Genomic DNA, 15,531 nt, shown 5'->3' on the forward strand with positions numbered 1-15,531 from the left:
TCAGAGCAGCTCTTTCTCAGCTTTTTGATGTTTTAGAGGAGAAAGTTCTTTTGTCTAGTTCCCATATCCTCCCTTAATACCCAACCCTTCCTAGTTTCAGGTCAAAACTGCTCTATCCACCCTCACCTGAACCCTGACTTTATGGTAATGATCCCTGCCTTATTGGTGGGTGCAGTGGATAAAGCACTGGGCTTGGAATCTGGAAGACTCACCTTCATGAATTCAAATCTGGCCTCAGACACTTACTATTTATATGACCCTGAGCAAATCATTCAACCTGTTTGCCTCAGTATAAATTAGCTGAGAAGGAATGGCAAACCATATCAGCTATCTTTGCGAAGAAAACTCCAAATGAATTCATGAAGAGCCAGACACAACTGAAAAATTACTTAGCAACAACAAAATTACTTTGAACCACTTTCCCTTTCTTGAAATCCAGAGCTGGGGAGGGGGTTGTCTCCCAAGTGGTATCTTGTGCTCAATCATACTGTAGAAGGCAATGTGATCCAGTAGAAAGAATCCTGGTTTTGGAATCAGAGAATTTGAATCTATGTCCTGCCTCAACCACTTAATACCTGCCTGGTCATGGGCAAATCATTTAATGCCTATGGGCCTCAGTTTCTCCATCTGTAAAATGAGGGGATAGCTTTGGATCTGATGGCTTCTGAGGTCCCTTCTAGCCCTAGATTTACAAATCTATGCTTTCCCCTCTCTGGTTCCTCACTTTTTCTCTCCCTCTCTTCTCTAAAAGCTCCCATTTGTGGTTTTTATCTTTACATGTCCTGGGTTACCTACCAGCAGGTATGGATGACATGGAGGTAGTTTTCATGTGTTCTGATTTCATCATCTTCTAAGTTCAAACAAAATTTTAGGAGGGAAAAAATCCTCAGTATACAAATTATTATTCATGCCACACCCAGATGAGGATGGTCTCAACTTCATACATGGTAGAGGAGTGGGAGGCTGGTGTAAAGGAAAACTTAGTATTTTCTGTTACCTCAGCTACCAATTTACAGAATGGCCAGAAAACTACATTCAATTCAACTCAACAAGAATTTATTAAATGCCTACTCTGTGCCGACAAAAACAAAAATTTTTCCTGCCCTCAATGAGTTTTGATTCCACTGGAGAGAAACAGTGTATAAACACATCATTCAAAACAGAATAGATACAAAATAAAAACAGAGTGATGGGGGTGGGGGTGGGGCACCAAGGACCAGAGGATCCAGTATAGATATCTTGTGGGACTTGATCTGATCCTGGATGGAAGCTGGCACATTCCCATCTGAGCCTTAAAATTATGTTCTAATACATCTCCATGTCACTGTCCCTTGTCCTTGGGACCATTTATCAGTCTGCAGATAATGACTGTCAAGGTACCATCCATGAATGTCTCTTGGGTAGTCTGCAGTTTTCTAGTGAGAAGGCAACTTAGTTTGGTCAAGTCCTTTCCAAGAAGGTTAGAAGTCAAGGTGATGAACAGTAGACTGTGACCATATTCACATTAAGGTTTGTCCTCACCCATCACAGTGAGGAGATGGAACCAATGAATACCACCATTTGTGTCAGCCTTTTTTGTTTATTGTTCTAATCTCTGGCCAAACAACTAGACCATTGGCTCGTTCCATTGAAGTTTTGTTTTTTGTGTTTGTTTTTTGTTTTTTTTTGGGGCAATGGGGGTTAAGTGACGTGCCCAGGGTCACATAGCTAGTATGTGTCAAGTGTCTGAGGCCGGATTTTGAACTCAGGTCCTCCTGAATCCAGGGCCGGTGCTTTTATCCACTGAGCCACCTAGCTGCCCCCTTCTATGAACTCTTAACAAAGCCTGTTTCCCTCATTCCATTGAATTTTTAGGCCTTCTGGATGTCCTTTCCATGGTTCTAAGGAACCCATTCTCTGAATTGGTAGCACAAGCATGGTGGGAAAAGCAAAGGACCTGGGTTCACATCATGCCTCTCATTTACTGTGTGATTTGAGCAAGTCAATTAATCTCGCTTGCCTCAGTTTCCTCATCTGCAAAAAGAGGCTTCAATTCCTTGTCCTGTGAGGGGATTTTCCATCTCTGAGATTATTTCCTCATGTGTAAAGGAGGGGGTTGGACCATGGATCTCCAAAGTCCCTTCCTTGTTAGAAATCTCTGATCCTATGATCCAGGAGCCACAGGGCTTTTGTCCCTGCTTTGATGGGGCATACAGTGTAATCCTCTTAATTCAGGCATTGTTAATGGAAGATTTGTGATAATGTGGGTCACAATTGGATTGAAGGAAAGGAAAGATGCAGAGGGAATGATGGGTAGTGCCTCAGGGCAATGATCTTCAGGCTATTGCAAGGATAGGCAACAATGGTCCTTCAGAGAGCCCGCCTTCAACTTAGCACCCCATCTCCACCAATATATAGCTCTGTGTTACAACTCCTCCAGATCTCAAAGAATGTCTGGAGTGCAATCACTTTCACAGTAGGAATGCACACTGAGTCAGGTGAAGGTCATGGATTTATATGAGGAAAATGGTTTTTGCTGAGTTTTTCCTGCTCTAACATCACAGGCAAAGAGATTCAGTATTTGCTTATCTGAGAGCTGAATTATTCAATCGGCTGAAACATCCAGGAAGGATAAGCATGAGGGTGAGAAGAGGCCACCAGCCATGAAGCATGACCTGCCTAGTTTCTGTGGGCAGAGCCAGCTTCCACTTCTGAGGCCCCATGGGTCTTAGAGAGGCCCGTGGGCTCCAACTTGTTTGAAAAGTCTCATGGCCTATTATCTTAGGTATTCATTAAGGCAGCCTCCTGAAAACTTAGATTTATTCATCATTTGGGCCTTAACATAATAAAGCTTGCTTCCTTCCTTCCTTCCTTCCTTCCTTCCTTCCTTCCTTCCTTCCTTCCTTTCCTCTTCCTTCCTTCCTCCTTTCCCATCCTATTGCTCCCTCCCTCCCTCCTTTCTTTCTTTCTTCCTTCCTTCCTTCCTTTCTTTCCTCCTTCCCTCTGTTGCTCCCTCCCTTCTTCCTTCCTTCCTCCCTCCCTCCCTTCCTTCCTTCCTTCCTTCCTTCCTTCCTTCTTCCTTCCTTTCCTTCCTTCCTTCCTTTTTCTTTCTTTCTGTTTTCGTTCTTTCTTTCTTTTCTTTTCTTTCTTTCTTTCTTTCTTTCTTTCTTTTTCTTTCTTTCTTTCATTCATTCCTTCCTTCCTCCTTCCCTCTGTTGCTCCTTCCTTCCTTCTCTTCCTCCTTCCTTCCTTCCTTCTTCCTTCCTTCCTTCCTCCTTCCTTCCTTCCTTCCTTCCTTCCTTCCTTCCTTCCTTCCTTCCTTCCTTCCTCCTAATCAGCATTCCCTTGTCAACCAGATAAAACTTTACGACATCCCAGCCAGAACAGCCAGAGAGGAACTAGATTCTTGAGAGAAATGGGTTGAAGTGGGGGGGGGCAGGGAACAACTGCAGGAAGCTCCTTAGGGCACTCCAAAAGCAATATAGATTACGTGAAGCTGGCAGCTGACTTGGCACACAGGGCGGTTCTAATATGGGGCTATAATTATCCATGCTTCCCACAGTGACATCAGGCCGATTAAAACCACCTTAGCCAACACTAAAGATCTCTCTAGTCCCTGGTACCACTCAGTTACTATTAAATTCATAGCACCTGCTCACATCTGAGAGCCAGGCTGGGGGAGGTTCTCCCTCCTGCTTGACTGGGCCTGGAAAAGGAATTCTCTACTGATTTGGGAAAAGTTCTATCCTCTCCTTCCCTAGTCAGTATGTGCTCCAGCACAGGGTAAGGAAGACCTTTCCCAAGTGTATTCTGAGCTGCTATACTGGCAAGACAATCTTCAGTTGCTCGATTACTCAGCCTACTACCTGGTATGTTTGGGTAGGAAGGAGAATCTAGCAGCCCATTGGCAAAAAATAGTAATGATGGCTGCCATCTTTATAAGTGTTTTAAGATTTGCAAAGCATTTTATGTGTATTAACTCTTTTGATCCTCACAACACCCCTGAGATATAGTGCTATTATTTATCCCCATTTCAAGGTGAGGAAATGGAGGTTCAGAGATGCAAAGTAGCTTGCCTAACATCACATAGATATAAGTATCTGATAGAGGGATTCAATCCCTGGAATGTCCTAATCCAAGTACAAGCACTCTACCCAATATCCACTCTACCTCCACATACTTTGTGTGTGTGTGTGTGGAGGGCAAGTTGGGGTTAAGTGACTTGCCCAGGGTCACACAGCTAGTAAGTATCAATGTCTGAGGCCAGGTTTTGAACTCAGGTCCCTCCTGAATCCAGGACTGGTGCTTTATCCACTGCGCCACCTAGCTGCCACCCCTTCACATACTTTTGATGAATAATTCAACCCTAGCTTCTCCTACAGACCGGTCCTTCAGGTAAATACTATAAAAAACACAATGCTTAAGTGGGTCTGTGATCTTCTCAGTTTGGACATTCCCTCCAGTAATACGATTGTAACCATTTCATGACTTCATTTTTTTTCTTTTTGTGCAGGGCAATGATGGGTTTAAGTGACTTGCCAGGGTCACACAGCTAGTACATGTCAAGTGTCTGAAGCCATATTTGAACTCAGGTCCTCCTGAATGCAGGGCCCGTGCCTTATCCACCGAGCCACCTAGCTGCCCCCCCCCATGCCTTCCTATTCTATGCAACTCAGGCCCACATATTTCTATCAATAGGGATCTAGCCAAAGTAATAAAGCCTTTTTTTTGGATTTCTTCCCAACATGTCAAAGGTACCAGGTAGAATACTCTCACACACTTGTCATCCCTTGAGTTTGACTATCCTTGTTTGTCCAGACCTCTGGTTTCATTGAGGAATGCCTAGAGAGGAAATTCCTACTAGCAAAGCAAAGTGTCATCTGTTGGGTAATTTAGAATGTTGAGAGAGGTACCTGGGACACTGACAACAAGTTAAGTGGCCTATCAAGAGTCCTAGAAGAATCAGTAGGTGTCAGAGGCAGAATCTGAGGCTGGATCTTTCTGACTCTGAAGCTGGAGGTCTGTCCCCTCTATCATGTTGCTTTTCATCCTCATCTACATCATGATGAGAGTCGGTACAGTATAGTGGTTAGAGAGTCAAATCTGGGGATCACAATGACCTGGATTGAAGTTGACAAACAAGTAACAATCTGCACGGGTGGAGGGGGCATTCTTCACCATAATCTGCATACACCTGGGACATCATAGGTTCTTTCCCAGAAAAAAAAAATGTCCTTTCCTAGGGGTAACAAGTTGTAGAGGAGGCAGCCATGGCCCAGAAAAATGAAATAACATGTGTGAGGTTATACAGATATTTAATTGTAGCCTGGGAATTCTAATCCAACTCTCTGGACTCCTAGAGACAGCTGGGTAGCACAGTGGCTAGAGTGTTGAACCTTGAGGTAGACAGACCTGAGTTCAAATCCTGCCTCATTTGTTCCCTTCTGGCACATTATTGGAGCTGGATTGGGGGATTGTGTGTTTTGGGAAAGGGGAAAGGTAAAAGTACTTTTTATGTCTATTATTACTCCTTAAGCTGTATAGCAAATCCTGTGAGGTAGGCAAGAAAGGTCTATTTGTCAGATGAAGCATTAACGTCTGGGAGAGGCTAAAATGACTTGCCTAAGGTCACACATTAAGTAGCGAAGTTTCAGACTAGAATTCAGGTCTTCTGTTTTCCTGGTCCTCCTAGAAGTATCTTGGAAGATCAATAACTATCTAGTACTCCAGGAAAAGGAAAATGCAGGGAGAAAGGAAATGTCATACTTCAGAACAATAGGAGAATCAACCCACCATAGACTTTTTTTTTCTTTAATAGTATTTAGGGGCAGCTAGGTGGTACAGTGGATAGAGCACTGGCCCTAGATTCAGGAGGACATGAGAGTCAAAGCTGACCTTCAGATACTTAACACTTACTAGCATTTAACCCCAATTGCTTCCACCAAAAAAAAAAAAAAATGCTGAAAACTATCTTTACATTTACATGTAACTGGAAAAAATAAATTACTATTTGATGTATTTTTGTGAAGCAATTGGGTTAAGTGACTTGCCCAGGGTGCACACAGCTAGTAAGTGTTAAGGTGTCTGAAGGCAGAATTTGAACTCAGGTCCTCCTGAATCCAGGGCTGTTTGCTCTAACCACTGCACCACCTAGCTGCCCCAGCATTCATTTTATAATATTTTGAGTTCCAAATTTTTCTTCCCTCCCTCCCTTGCCTACCCCCTTTCCTAGATAGCAAGCCATCTGTATTAGTCATGTTGTAAAAGAAAAATCAGAACCGAGCCCTCCTGGGGTGCTTCTGGGAGTTATCCCTTGCCTGACCCTATGGGTTTGCCCAGGATCCAGAGGCAGCCCTGCTCTTGAGAGTTTCTCAAAGACTATTCAGGGAAGTTAGACTCAAGCTTAGCCCACCAAGCAAAGTCCTGACCACCCCAAAATTAATCCACTTTCTAATCTGCAGGAGAAACCAGCTCTCTGACCTTCCAAAGTATGAGTCATCTCACCTTTAGACTCCTATCCATCATGAAACTTGTGATATGGTACTGCCTTTTGACATTCCATAGTTTGGCAGGTAAGTGGTCTTAATTAGCTATATCACATTTGAGAGATATATTCTATAATGCGTAGAAAGCTAGCATCAGACTGAGGAAGATGTGGGTTCAAATTCCACCTACAACATTAAACTACCTGTGACTCTGGACATCACTTAACCTCTCATTGCCCTCTAGAGAACTCTGAGAATGTAAGGTGAAGAATAGTTGCATACATTCGTTGGAGGAGTTTTCTTACTGAAAACTCATATGGAACACAGGATCTCAGATGTTTCTGTAGCCATGAAATCACAGGCGTGGACAAACCAAACATGCAAAGTGCTTCCTTTCACAAGGACCCTGTGAAGTAGGTAGGGGACAAGATTTATTTATCCCCATTTTATGTTTGAGCAAATTAAGGCTCATTGAAGTTACATGAGTTACTCATGATCACCCTTCCAATAAGTATCTGAAGAAAGATTTGAAAATGAACTCCATGTCCATCACTGTTCCCACTACTATATTATAGCTGTCTTAATAAAGTCCTGAATGTCCCAAGAGGCTGTGTGGGATAACAAGGAGCCACTCCTGAATACAAGACAGCCTGGTTCAAGTCCTGCCTCTGATTCAGACTTGGGGACATCATGGCCAACTCATTTAACCGTTCAGTGCCCAGGCAACTCTTGAGATTTTAAGTTACAGTGGAGTTGTCTATCCATCTGCATTGGTAGAGAGTTTCTCTACTAGGAGCAATGAAATCATAATTCTAGGACTGTGTGTGTGTGTGTGTGTGTGTGTGTGTGTGTGTGTGTGTGTGCAGACAGTCAAATAGTGATCTCCCTAGAGCGACCTACATAGATAAAACACCATATTGTTATCTACTTCAGATGTAAGCTGGGAATCATTTGGAGGCTGATTGACATATCAACCCAAACAGTGAAGACCTAGAGCCCACACAGAAGTGTTGAAGCATTTACTTGTGTTAGGGAATCAGTTGTTCTTGGGGGTGGGTGGGGTGCATGGGGTGGAGGAGGTGCAGTGTAGTTTAAGAGAACACGCCTTTGGAATCAGGAGGCCCCAGTCTGTGTCTCAGCTCTGCCTCATGGGACCTTAGATTTAGAGGTAGAGATCTTATGAGTCACTGGGTCCACCACCTTCATTTTGTAGATGAGGAAATTGAGACACAGAAAGGTGAAAGGACTTGCCCAGAGTCACACAGAAGCCAGAGTTTTGATTGTGGATTCTCAGACTCCAGAGTTTGAGTAACACTCTCTTCAAAGAAGAGCCAGTTGGCAGCAATGAATCTTTTACAAGCACCTCCTAGCTCTGTGACCAGGAGGAAGTACCTAGTGTTATCACAGTGCTTTGGTACCTAGCAGAGTTTCATAAGTGTTTATTAATTGATGGAATGATTGAAGAAATCAATTTGCACACAGTTGGTTTGCATGTGGTCTCCCTCATTAGACTGAATTCCTTGAGGTCAGAAACCGTCTTTTCCTTTCTCTGCACCTAGCACAATGCCTGGCATATTTGTTGTTATTGTTGATTCATGTGTCTTACTCTTTGTCACCCCAGTTTGGAATTTACTTGGCAAAGGTACTAAAGTGGTTCACCATTTCCTCTCCAGCTTATTCACAGATGAGGAAACTTAGGGCAAACAAGGTGAAGTGACTTGCCCAGAGTCACACAGCTGGTAAGTATCTGAGGCTGAATTTTGAACTCAGGTCTTCCAGACGTCCAGGACCCAGCATTCTAATCCACTTAGCCACCTAGCTGCCTGGCCTGGCAGGCCAGCACCTAGGCACTTAATAAATATTTATTAACTGACGATTAGTCTTCCTGAGGCCTCTCTTTTCACATCTATAAAATGGGGATGATAATATCTGTGCCTCTTACTTCCCAAAGTTTTGAGAGGAATGAACTTTGATGAACTGCAGTGTGAGCTATTGACTTATTGCATACTCTTTGAGAGCTCAATTCTGTGCAAGGTCAATGATATCCAAGATATACAGTTCAGGCCTGACAAAGTCAGACTTTTATGTTTTGATAGACAGATGACTAAATGAGACCATTTGACTGTCGTGGAAACAAGAAGACCAATTTGGGGTTATTGCAAATAGTCCAGGAGAGAAATGATGAGGCCTGAGCTGGGGTCATGGTCACATGTAGTGGAGAGGAGACAAATAAAAGAGATACTGCAGATGTAGAATCAACAAGACCAAGCAACCAAGTGGACATAGGAGTAAGGGCTGTGGTGAAGGGGAGAACAGTAATCTAGCATGACTACCAAGGAATGACCTTGATGGACTGGAAGAATGGTGGTGTTCTCAACATCCAGAGGGAAGTTTGGAATGGAAGGAAGGCTTTGTAAGGGAAGAAATTCAATTCCATTTTAGTCAACATGAGTTTGTGATGCCCACAAGTTGATCTAAGGGAGCCTGTCAGACGGATAATGAATGATGTTGGATTGGAATTTAGGAAAGAATGAAGATCTAGAATGAGGAGTAATCTGGTTTGAAGTGATACTTGAAACCACGGGAGCATGTGATGTTACTAAGGTGAGAGAAGAGAGAAAAGAGACGAAGGATCCTGGGGAGAGAGCCTCTAGGGGATACCCACACTGATGAGGAAAGAGAACATGGATGCTGAACTAGAGAGACACCATTATGATACAAAAGAGTCTGTCTGATTCTGGAATTTCCTCTGTAAAATGAAGGGGTATGAACTATAAAAGGCTCTTCCAGCTCTAAGTCTATGCCTTCTCTCCCTTCCCTTGCAGCTCCGGAAAGCATGGCTCCCATGCTCTTGCTGAAGACAGTCTCTTCAAACACCTCTTCAAGGGTTACAACCGCTGGTCACGCCCAGTTCAGAACACCTCTGATGTGGTGATCATCCGCTTTGGGCTCTCCATTGCCCAGCTAATTGATGTGGTAAGTTTTTATCCCAACATGGGACTCTCCTGTTCAGCCCTACAAGGCTAGCCCAAACTGAACTCTCTGCTCCCACCCACAGGGTCCTTCCCCTTCCCTTCTGGCTCCTTCCTTTTCTTTTCAGCCCTTCCCATACCTGTTCAAACCAGACCCTTCTCCCTACTTTAGCTCCACCCAGTTGCAGCTAATTTTACAACTCAGTGTCACTTAGCTTGGATCTTTCCCCCCTAAAAACATAACACTTTTTGGTAACAAAGAAAAGATGATGAGAAATCATCTCCTTTTCTTCTTTTTCTTGTCTTATCGCTATAGCTAACAATTCTACAGATGTCAGATTTTTTTTATTACATTGGTTAATTTTGTTAAATTGTTTTTTCTTTTTAAAAATTCTTTATTATAAAGGTTTTTTTTTTTTTTTGGTGAGGCAATTGGGGTTAAGTGACTTGCCCAGGGTCACACAGCTAGTAAGTGTTAAGTGTCTGAGGCCAGATTTGAACTCAGGTCCTCCTGAATCCAGGGCTGGTGCTCTATCCACTGCGCCACCTAGACGCCCCCATAAAGGGGCCTTTCTGGAAGGGGAAGGGGGTAGTGGAACCACTAGGGACTGTAGGTGATATAAAAACAAAAGGTTTAAATAACAGCTGATCTTTAAAAAGATGTAATACTTGGAAGCACAATTTAGGAAGGTGGGAGAAGGTGGTCACGGTCCGGTGAATGGAAGAAACTAAATACAAGTGCAGCAAAGTCTGCCACTCCCTGTGGGTGTATTCTTCAGTGGGACAGAAAACACTGTCAGGGTAACTGAGAAGCACTGAAGTTTTCCTCTGGTGGGGGAGCCTGCTATCAGCAATCACCACCCTTTTCCTGGTCTTGTTCAGTCACTTCCCACTGAATGACTTGTCTTGTTTCTCCCCACCCAAAACTAGGATGAGAAGAATCAGATGATGACAACCAATGTCTGGCTGAAACAGGTGAGATTCTGTCCTCGTAGAGGTCAGTTTAACCTGGTAGGAAGAAGCCCCAAAGAAGGAGCCAAGAATACTCAAGGAAAGCTTTGGGAGTTCCCAAGAATCTCCTGGACAGCCATTATGCAGGCCTAGCTTTCATTTCTCAATTCAATTCAGAAGGATTTATTAAGAACCTACTGTATACTAAAACACTGTAGTAGTTCTGAGGATAAAAAGACAAAACACCATTTTCATCAGGTCCCTTTGTCTATGCCTACTCAATGGAGAAGGACGTGCTTTCCAGAGAAGGCTGCTGCCTCCAGTCCTCCTCATGTCCTGCCTGCCTGGGCCAGCCATTCCCTCTCATTCCCTCCCTACCTCCTCTCCAGTTTCCTATCATTTCACCAGTCGCCTTGCTTTAGGCTGCCTTGGAGCAGGTGCCCCACCCCCCTTTCCAGATACACATTGTTACCTAACACCCTGGGATGAGTCTGCCTCAAGGCTGAGCTCCTAAAGATAAGTTACATGAACTCATTTCTCAATATTAACAAACTCCCACCCTGTCATACCCTCCCCACCCGCATGATTCTGAGCCCCTTGAAATCATTGTTCAAATCCCATTCATTCTCTGTCCCTTATTCTCATCACCCTCAACCCAACCTCCCCCTGCCTGACATCCTACTCTAAAGCTACTCACCCCTCCCACAGTTCTCTCTGGAATGCCTGCTTTATGGGTAACAAACTTATTTTCATCTTTTCCTTTCTAATTCCTTCTATCTTCTTGTCCTCACTGAGACCTGGCTTTCTCCTGAAGCACAGTGTTCCTGGCCATCCTTTCCATGCTGGCTATATTTTCACTCATATCCCCTAATATGATGAGGGTCATAGTGGAGGAGTTGGAATAGTCTTTGCTCCCCATTGCCACTTCCAGACTCTCCCCCTAACACGATCACTCAGTAACCTCTTTCCTCCTCTGAGGTCCATACAAATCTATATTTTATTACCCACTTAAGATTCTCACAGCTGTTATCTACTAACCTTCAGGATACTACTATCCTTCAGGAGTTCAGTGCCCGGATCACTGTTTCTCTCCTTCCAAACTCTCATCCTCATACTAGGGGACTTTAACACACATATTAATGCTGTCTTAAACACCCTGACCTCCTAGTTCCTTAATTTATTCATTTCCTAAGACCCATTGGTCATACCCTTAATCTTGCCATTCATCAACCATAAGTATTCCACTTCTGTGTTCATGAACTCTGAAATTCCTTTATCTGATCCTAATCTGTTCATTCTACCTCTTCCTCTGCTTTGCAACTCCAAACTCTGTTCTTCATCATAACTGCAATCTCTGTGAAAAAATAATTATTAATAATGGATTTGGGGAGGGGATCCTTTATATTCACCCCCACTTCAGAAAAGTTAGCCTCTCAATATTTTAAGGAAAACAACCTCCAATCCCTTGACCACTCAGTTATTTCCCAGGCTATTGCCAATGGCTATTGACCCCTAGATGAACCAATTCATCTCTACATCATTCTCTTCTTTTAAATCCCTTGTCTCTTTATTATTTCCCAGCCACGTCCTTAGCTGGTAAGCCTCAGCCTTGAATTACTTCCATCATCTACTGCCTCCAGTCTTACTCATGTACTGCTGAATGAAGCTGGCAAAAATGACAAAACCATGCTAATTGGACTCACTACAAATTTATGGACATAATCTCAACTGGGCCTTCATTAACACAAGGCAATACAGTCATACCTCCCTAATTTAGCTTACCAATCACAACAACATCTTTTCTAAAATGTTTATTCCTTCTCAGACCTCTCATGACTCCTCTTATACCCATACTCTCAGCCGAGAATCTGGTCTCATATTTCAGTGAAAAAAAAAAATCGATGACATTCACTGAGAGCCCTGTCTTCTTCATCTTATATTACTCAGATGCCTTCTGCCACCGTCTCTTCCATCACCCCTGTCTCACATGAAGAGATGGCCCTTATCCTTGCGAAGACAAACCCTTCTTACATGTACAAGTGACTCCATTCCATTCTGTCTTCTCCAACAGATATCTCCTTCTATTATCCCCACTCTTTTGCTAATATTCTCTACCTACTGGTTGCTTCTCCGTGGACTAAAAACATGTCTTCATCTTCCTCATTCAGAGAAGTCCCTGCTATCTATCATCTTCTCTTTATCTTCCCTATTGAGAATAGATTTCTTTAGAAGTTTGTCTACAAGTGATGTATGCACTTGCTTTCCGATGACTCTCTTAAGTCTCTATGGTTTGGCTACAGACCTCAGCATTCCATTGAAATGGTTCCTCTGGATTTATAGTTGTTTTTTTCCTACTTGTATACCCATTTCATTAATCTGTTTCTTCCCTTTTTTGTTGAAGAAAAAGTTTTAATTTTCCTCTCAGGAAAATACGGTTGCCTTCCAAAAGTTTTATTATTTTGTCTTGTTATTTTCTTTCATGAAATATTCTATTATTTCTTTTATTTGTTATTTTACCCATACACTTGGTTAGATTTGAACTCAGGTCCTCCTGAATCAGGAATGGTGCTTTATCCACTGCTCCACCTAGCTGCCCTCATGTCTTTAAACATACATATTAACACTACATTAAACATACACATTAACATAATACTTTCTACCTTATCATTGAATGAAGTTAATTTTTTATTTTTACCTTGTCTGAAACCATGATTGCTATTCTTGCTTTTCTGAATTTACTTGAGTAGAATAGTTTTACTTTAGTTCCTTATATTAACTGTGTAAATCTTTCTATTTTGTGTACTTCTTATAATTAACAAATTGTTACATTCTGCTTTGTATCCATTGTGCTATTTCCTCCTCCATTTTATGGGTGAGTTTGTCCTATGTACATTTATAATTATGATTGTTGATTGAGTATTTTCTTCCATTATATTCTGTTATACTTTTTGAAACCTGCTTTTGTTTTACTATATCTCTTCTCTTCTCTTTCCCTCTCTAAGTCCTTGATCATAGGCTCTTGCCATTTATTTCTTTCCTTTTATGCTTTACTTGATGCTTCATTTTCCAAAGATGGAATTTATTTTGATTAACACTTCACTAAAACTACCCTCCCTCTTACCCCTCCTTATATAGCCTTGCCCCTGACTGATCCCCTATTTAAGTTTAATGGAATTTTATACCAAACTATTTGTGAATCTGTATGTTTTCAATCCTCCTTTGTCTGGTTCAGGTGAAAATGAAATATCTATATCTCACTATCCCATTTCCTTCCTCCTTGAATTTAGAGTTAATTATGAGGGATAGTAAGTCCTATACCATTCCTCTCTGTTTCTTCCCTAATTTATTCTCCTTTCTTTCCCTTTTATTTTTTTTGAGAACATCAAAATATAACAAAACCTCTCCATGAACTTTGCCTTGTTTGCTCTCCTAAGATTCTTGAATTCAATAAGATTTGAAGGGATACTTTTCTCCTATTAGAAGATAAATACCTAACCATTACATATACCTTCCAATTACTTGAATATATTTCACTTTATGTTTTTCTTTTAACTCTGATATTTGCATTTCAAAATATATGTTCAGCTCTGGTATCTTTACCTGGGATAGGTTGAAGTTCTCTTTCATTAAAGCTCTATTCTTGGAAAAGGCAGTGAGCTCCCGAACTCATGACATGATCCCTCCAAAAAACATCCAAATAAGGTCATAGGAAAATGCCCAGAGCAGCAAAACTCACGGAAGAATGTGCTGAAATCACTTCTAACCAAGAATGGCTTGGAAGGTCATAAGGAGGGAGCTGCTGTGCTGATATAGGAGTTGAGCCCAACCCCAGTCACCCTGACACAGATCCAGTCTCAGGAAGTCCTCACCAGAGAAGGAGACCCCAGAGCCTCTGAATTAGCTGAAGCACCAGTGTCGTCTGGAAATAAGCTCACAGTCTGGTGAGTGGGCTGAGCCCTGGGCAGGGGAGAGACTACAGGGTTCTATGCTGGTGCTAAGGCATAACTTGGATTTTACACCCCTGCTGAGAACCAGGAGGTAGGCTTGAGTAGCAGTGGCCCAGGTAGGGGAAGGGCACAGGCTCGTCGGAGCTAACAACCACAACACACAAAGCTGGTTAATTGGCAAGTTGGTCTGGGTCATCTAGGACCAGGAAACAGGCCCGGGTGAGGGAAGAACCTGATTCTCCTTAAATCATACCACCTGGAACTTCTTAAGCTTGCGATACTGTAGCCTGGAAACAATGCCCCACTTTAAGGAGCTAAAAGTCTAGTAAAAAAAAAAGGCAAGGTGAGCCGACAGAGAAAGGTGAGGACCATAGAACGTTTCTTCAGTAACAAAGAAGACCAAGGGGCACCCTCAGAGGAAGAAGTCAACATCAGGGCCCCTATATCTAAAGCTTCCAAGAAAAATATGAATTGGTCTCAGGCCATAGAGGTGCTCAAAAAGGACTTTGAAGATAAAATTAGAGAAGTAGAGGAAAAAATGGAAAGAGAAATGAGGGTGATGTAGGAAAGACATGAGAAAAAAGTCAACAGCTTGAAAAGTCAAATGGAAAGGAGGTACAAAAGCTCTCTGATGAAAATAATTGCCTAAGAATTAGGATTGAACAAATGGAAGCCAATGACTTTATGAGAAACCAAGACACAATAAAGCAGATCTAAATGAATAAAAAAATAGAGGGCAATGTGAAATATCTACTGGGAAAAACTGCCGACCTGGAAAATGGGTCCAGGAGAGATAATTTGAAAATTATTGGTCTACCTGAAAACCATGATCAAGGAAAGAGCTTAGACACCATCTTCCAAGATATTCTCAGGGAAAATTGCCCTAAAATTCTAGAAGAAGAAGCTAAAATAGAAATTGAAAGAATCCACCGATCACCTCCAGAAAGAGATCCCAAAAGAAAACTCCTAGGAATATTATAGCCAATTCCAGAGCTCTCAGGTCAAGGAGAAAATATTGCAAGCTGCCAAAAAGAAAGAATTCAAGTACTGTGGAGCCCCAGTCAGGATAGCACAAGATCTAGCAGCTTCTACATTAAAGGACTGGAGGGCATGGAATATGATATTCCAAAGGGCAAAGGAAATGGGATTACAACCAAGAATCACCTACCCAGGAAAACTCAGCATTATCTTTCAGCG

This window comes from Dromiciops gliroides, chromosome 2 (genome assembly GCF_019393635.1).
Source record: "Dromiciops gliroides isolate mDroGli1 chromosome 2, mDroGli1.pri, whole genome shotgun sequence".
Lineage (NCBI taxonomy): Eukaryota > Metazoa > Chordata > Mammalia > Microbiotheria > Microbiotheriidae > Dromiciops > Dromiciops gliroides.